Below are 6,026 nucleotides of genomic sequence, written 5' to 3' on the forward strand. Positions count from 1 at the left end.
CTGTTCTTTTGCTATTTTGTAAAAGGTTGTCTGTCTGCTAATGTTTTCCTCCTTTTATTTTTAAGATTTAAAAAAATCCTCTGCCATTAACCTCATGGTCACCGTAAGCTTTCTCAGTCATCTGCTCTCATTCTGGAAAACATACTTATTTCCCTACCTTGGGCTTCCTTCATGATAGGTTGCCTTTCATCCTCCAGAGTGTACTTTTATCTTACTTTTTCTTCTTTTACTTTGCCCAAGCTCGCTCTGCAGAGCCAGCTTCTTCCTCACTCTTCACTTTTACTCTTTCTAATAAACTTTATCACTACTTTTTACTCATTTTATTCAATTCTTTGAGATGCAAAGAACCAGAAATCCAACTCTAAAAGGAGAAGTGAGTAGCCCAAAACCTGGTAATGTTTCTCATTGTTTTCTAGCAGGTTTTCCTTTCTTCAACCCAGCCAGTGAGCCACAGGACCCCAAGGTAGTTGGAGAGCACATAATCCCCAGTAGGTAGGGTCTATAGCCCCTTCTAATTTGAAGCTACAGAAGACAGAGACCTCCACTCCCTAGCAACTCTGAAGAATTATGGGGATTTGTGTCTCTCAGAGAGAAATGAGATAAGAGACTAGGGTGTGGCAAAGCTGGCTGGTGAAGCAGGCATGATCTGTTAATTACAAGATCCCAGGGGCTGGGGATTTAGCTCAGCGGCAAAAGCACCTGCCTGGCAAGCGCAAGGACGTGAGTTCGATTCCCGGTACTGGAGAAAAACCAAAAAAAAAAAAAAAAGATCCCAGAACACATGCACAAAAACTTACCAAAACCCTGCATGTGGGCTTCTCGGGAGAACTCAAGCAGGTTTTCAACAGGATGGCCTAGGTGTGCTGTCAGCCTGAGGTATGGGGTCCCAGAACTGCCTCTCAGGTTCTGTATGTAGAACTTCTCGTAGTTTTCTTGAGATTTGGACAGTATAAGAGGACACAGGTGCTGGGAAGAACTTGCTATCATAGCTTTCCTCATAACAGTCTACCCTACTTTCTCCAGGGTGTATTTTTATCTTGCTACAGATCCAGCTTCTCCCTCACTCTTCACTTTGATTTTGTCAAGTGAACTTTGTCATTGCTTAAAAAAAAAGTAAAACCTTGCTACTTTTTTCATTTGTCTGGTCCAATTCTTTGTTCAGGATAACAAGATCCTGAAAAGAATCCCTTGGAAGAACCCACAGCTCCCCAGAACCCAGAAATATATTTCTTGTCAAGACCACCCAGGAGGTAAGTAGTTCTGTATAGGGGTGAAAAAAATTAATGGAATCTGGAGACTCAGACACTTTTCTCATTTCTCTGGAACATTTTCCTAGAGTGTCCTGCCACTTGGGCATGGGACATGTTCAAGTCAGCAGTGGGGTCACTGTGCCACTGCACCATACCTCTAGGAGTTGGGCCCCAGACCTCACTTGCTTCTGGCCATACCTTGCTGCAGTGGGTTCATGCTAAGACCCGGGTAGGGGAGCTGTGTCCTGTAGACATGTGTCCTGATGGTCACGTGGGTTAAGGGCTGACCATTCAGGCCCCAAGTATGTAACCTACAATTTAGTATTCCTTTGTGCCCCCACATTTTTTTTTATCCCCAATACTTTGTTCAAGTTTCTCACTCTTTTAAGAGCCTGCTTGAATAGCTGTTTGTCTAAGCTTGCACTTTTTGTGCTCAGAATCTCATCTGCAATTTTCCCCTAGGTAGTCCTTTCTCTCTAGGTATCCTCAGTGACTCGCTTTCTCAAGGCCCTTTCTTAAGACCCCAGGAGCCACCCTGGTCCATATTTTCCCCATTTGTGTCAGCCATTTTGGTTCATCATGTGGGTCAGTCACATGGTTTCACCATGTTTATTCACCATGTTCTTTTTCAACTGACCTCATGGACAATCAGGAATTTTGGCCTTGTAGATAAGAACTAAATCCTTCACTTTCACAGAACATATGGGATATATGTCCTCTTCTCTTCTAAATCAAGTTAGATCCCCTCCCTATTTCTTGTAACAGAAAGTCAAGTAATTTAGAAACGTGTGCCTGAGAGCTTGAATGGAACAAAGGGAACAACCAGTAAAGGTCAAGGCAATGGGCTGTGAGTATGTAAAAGTAGAGCTGGAGTTAATAGATAACAAACTCTATCCTTAGAACTTTCTAGGTTTCTTCCTTTTTTCTCTTAAATACTGAAAAAGAAGTTTCAATCTCTACTGCCTTAAACCAAGTAATTACCAAAGTTTTTATTATTGGGATAAATGGGGTGGACAGTGTTTCTCAAGTGGCTAGAGGGGGCCCTGGGGGTCATCCTGGTCCTAAGGAGTTATCATGTGTCACAGACTGTGGCGAGGTCTAAGGAAAGGGAACAGTACTGCTCAACGCACCAGAAAATTCTGGTGTTGCACTTGAGTCCCACAGGGGTGCACTGGACACTCAGCAGGTCTGCATCCTTCTGCACAAGACAATCTCTGAAGAACCCAGACTGACTGTCTCTCTCTGTCTCCATCTCTGTCTCTGTCTCTCTCTCTTTCTCTCTCTCTCTCCATAGGCTCCACAGTGTGCCACGGGGAACACCCTGCAGATCCCAGAAACCTCACCATTAGGCTGTATCCTTAAAAGCTGTGGAAAATTTGAGCCTGACAATATGAAAAAAAGACCAACTTATCATCTACTGCAGTACTATTTGGGTCCAACATGAACTAAGAAATAGGGAGAGATGAATAAGGAGTGGCAGTTTAAATTACAGTATTATTCTTTAGTTAGATCTTTTTTGCCAAAAGCAAGGAAAATAGTGCAAAATTCCTAGTGTTCAGGCTTTTATGGCTCTTTATCTCTCTAGAAAGGGCCAAGAACTATGGCACTTAAAGAGCATTCCAAGGAAGAAGAAATTGATTCATTGATGATCCTGTCCTTAGATGCCAACTTGCCTCTCGGGGGTATATGAGTCTCTCCCAGTTGTTTAATGAAAACAATTACCCTAGGTGGTCTCCTCAAACTCCTCCTACAATCCTCAGGCCAATAAATCAGCCCCATTCTCTTTAAGTGACTCAGGAACTCCACCAGAACCTAGTTCCCCAGAGAGACACAGTATCCCCCAGCCCCTACTTATGCTCCACAGATAGCTCTTAACTCCATGGAACATACTCAGAGTGGAGCTCCTTACTCTTCCAACTCACAGCTCATCCGGCCCTTAAAAGAGGTCCCAGGAGCAGAGGGAATTGCTGTAGGATTGCTGTACTTGAGTCCAGGGTCCTTTTTCGGTAGCAGAAAACCAACAATGCAAAGAATGGTTAGGCTGATTTTCAGAAGACCCTGGTAGTTATGCAGAAGGGTTTCAGACTTTGGCCCTTGCTTTTGACCTCTTGTGGTGAGATGTCCAACTTATCTTGCCCACTTACTCTATCCCAGATGAAAAACAAAGAATCCTTAAAGAGGGTAGGAGATATACAGATGAATAATATGCTTAAGCAAGAGAAGGAAATCACCCTGGAGCCAAACTGGGACTATAATACTAGCAGTGTACTAGACATAAGGTCTAAAATGATAACTGCTCTTATCATGGGGGTGTTATGAGTGAGGAAGTTTAGACAGAGCAAAATAAATTTAGCTATCTTTCACAGCCACTTCGTAAAAGCTTTCCATACATACCCAAACCTATATCCATCTTCCAGAGCGGGACAGGCTGATGGAACAGCACTTCATTAGTCAATCAGCCCCAGGTATTTGGTACAACTTACAAAAACTTCAGATGGACTTCCATACCTCTATGGTCTAGTTGAAGGACACAGCTATTCTGTGTTTGACAATCAGGATCTAGATGAGGATGAAAGAAAAAGAGCCCCTCAATAAAAAGACAGGACAAATTTACGGCTGCTGCAGTTAGCAATGCTTTAAGCACACCCAAGTTATCCAAGTGAAAACCCCAGGCCAACCAGGGAAAGAGTTTCTACTTTAAGTGCACAGAAGCTGGCCACTGGCCACATGACTACACCAAGCCAAAACCCAGGCCCTGCTCCATGTCTAGTAACTGATGTGCCTGACTCATGGCGCTGGAGGGATGACTGTCTCCATTCCCAGAGAGGGTTGGACCAGCCAAAACCAAACCCTCACCTCACGCTCTGGTGAAAAGGACTGAAGGGCCCTGGGCAATCTGCAGTGTTCCTGTCCACAGACATCTCCATTCCTGAGAAAGAACCCCAGGTGACCCTAAACATCATGGGTAAGCAAATTCAATTGCCTGTCCATACAGGAATGGCTTACTCTGCTTTAACTTCCTTCTCTGGAAAATCCTCCTCTAGATCGATAGCTCTAATTGGAACCTAGTCAGAGCTTCTTTACACCGCTCTGATATGTCAGTTCAAAGGTCAAATGTTCAACTATGAGTTTTTTATTTTCCCACTGTATCCTACTCTTTTATTAGGAAGAGATTCACTAGCAAAATTAGGGGCAATTCTCCAATTCTAGTAAAGGCCAAAGTGGATATTGCCTGTTGAGTCCATGCCAGACCTTCCTGATCTAATTACCCAACAGGTAGATTCTGCTGCATGATATTATGGAATACCTGGGAGGGCAAATTTAGCAATACCAGCAATAAATCTAGAAGATCCCAGCCAATTTCCCTATCAAAAGCAATATATAAAAAAAAAAGGCCTGTAACAGCCTCCAACCTCTCATCGACAGGTTTCTCAAGTGTGGCCTTATGGGGCCTTGACAGACCCTTTGCAATATTCCTTTTCTCTCTGTAATAAAACCCTCAGGAAAATACAGAATGGTACAAACCCTCCACCTCATTAACAGGGCTGTAATCCCCAACACGCCCTCTGGTGGCAGATCGTTATAAATCTCCTAAATTCCAGAATTGGTGCTCAGTCTTACACCTCAAAGCTGATCTTTTCTAGTCTTCTCTGCCTAAATTCCCAGTTCCTGTTTCCCTTTCAGTGGAAAATCCCATGAAGAGCAATAATATATACTGGGTCAGTCCTCCCACCCGGCTTTAGAGCTGGGCCTCCCCTTTTTGCTCAGGCATTGGAAAATGATTTAAGGAACCTAGAGTTTAAACAGGGAACTATCCTAAATATGTAGATTATATTCTAATCTGCAGCTCAGTTTAGGAGCTATCTAAACTCTCAGTTTTATAGCTAAGAATGGATATAAAGTCTTAAAGGAAAGAGCTCAGCTATCCCTTCAGAAAGTCCAATACTTGGGATACACTCTTATACCCAGGGAATGAAAGCTGTCTCCGAACAAGATCCAGGCTGTGATCTCAGGCATCCTACTACAAAATAACAGTTTGCTTCCTTCCCAGAAAGCCTGGCTTCTGCAAATCTGGATACCTCCTAATTTTGAACTAATGGCACAGAGCCTTTATATGAGGCTGTCAACAGCCCTGAGAAAGGATGTATTCAAGGCAAGAAGAAAGGAAGAAGGGTCCCAGCCTTATCTGTCCCCCAAATTTTATCAGGAAAACAAAATCTTTTCCAGAAACACCCCAAGAAAGCTTCACCTTAAACATCACTGGCCAGCAGCACTGGGTCATTTTGCTTCCCTGTAGCTGCAGGGGAGGCTAGGAAGTCCAATGCTGACCAAGTGCAATAGAACTTCACCTACTCCTCTCACTTATGTGCACCCCTCCTCCAGGTTACTCTTGCTCTGAACCCCATGTCTCCCTCGTCTCCTTTGTCGTACGCAGTGTACAAACTGCACAGCAGGTGCTGGCTTTCCCGACCCGCTCTTTGCTACAATGTCTAAAGAAGGGACTGTGCTAGCTTGTACTCTGGCACCAAGCACAGGACCTTTCTTCATTCCACGGTCTAATTGTGCGGGCCACATGTGGTCTGATTGTGCGGACCACATGAGCCACGTCTGATGGCCGTAAGCACTGCGCAGTGACACTTCCTGGATGGATGGGGGTCCTGCCATTGTCCAGTGGCTCCTCCCTGGGCAGCCTGAGTCTTCCTTCCGTCTCCCTCACCACAGGCTGTCATTTCACTTCCTTAAGAGGCTTTCCTTCCACGGAGCCGTCAGACGGTC

This window comes from Chinchilla lanigera, unplaced genomic scaffold, assembly GCF_000276665.1.
Source record: "Chinchilla lanigera isolate Chin_1 unplaced genomic scaffold, ChiLan1.0 scaffold00013, whole genome shotgun sequence".
NCBI lineage: Eukaryota > Metazoa > Chordata > Mammalia > Rodentia > Chinchillidae > Chinchilla > Chinchilla lanigera.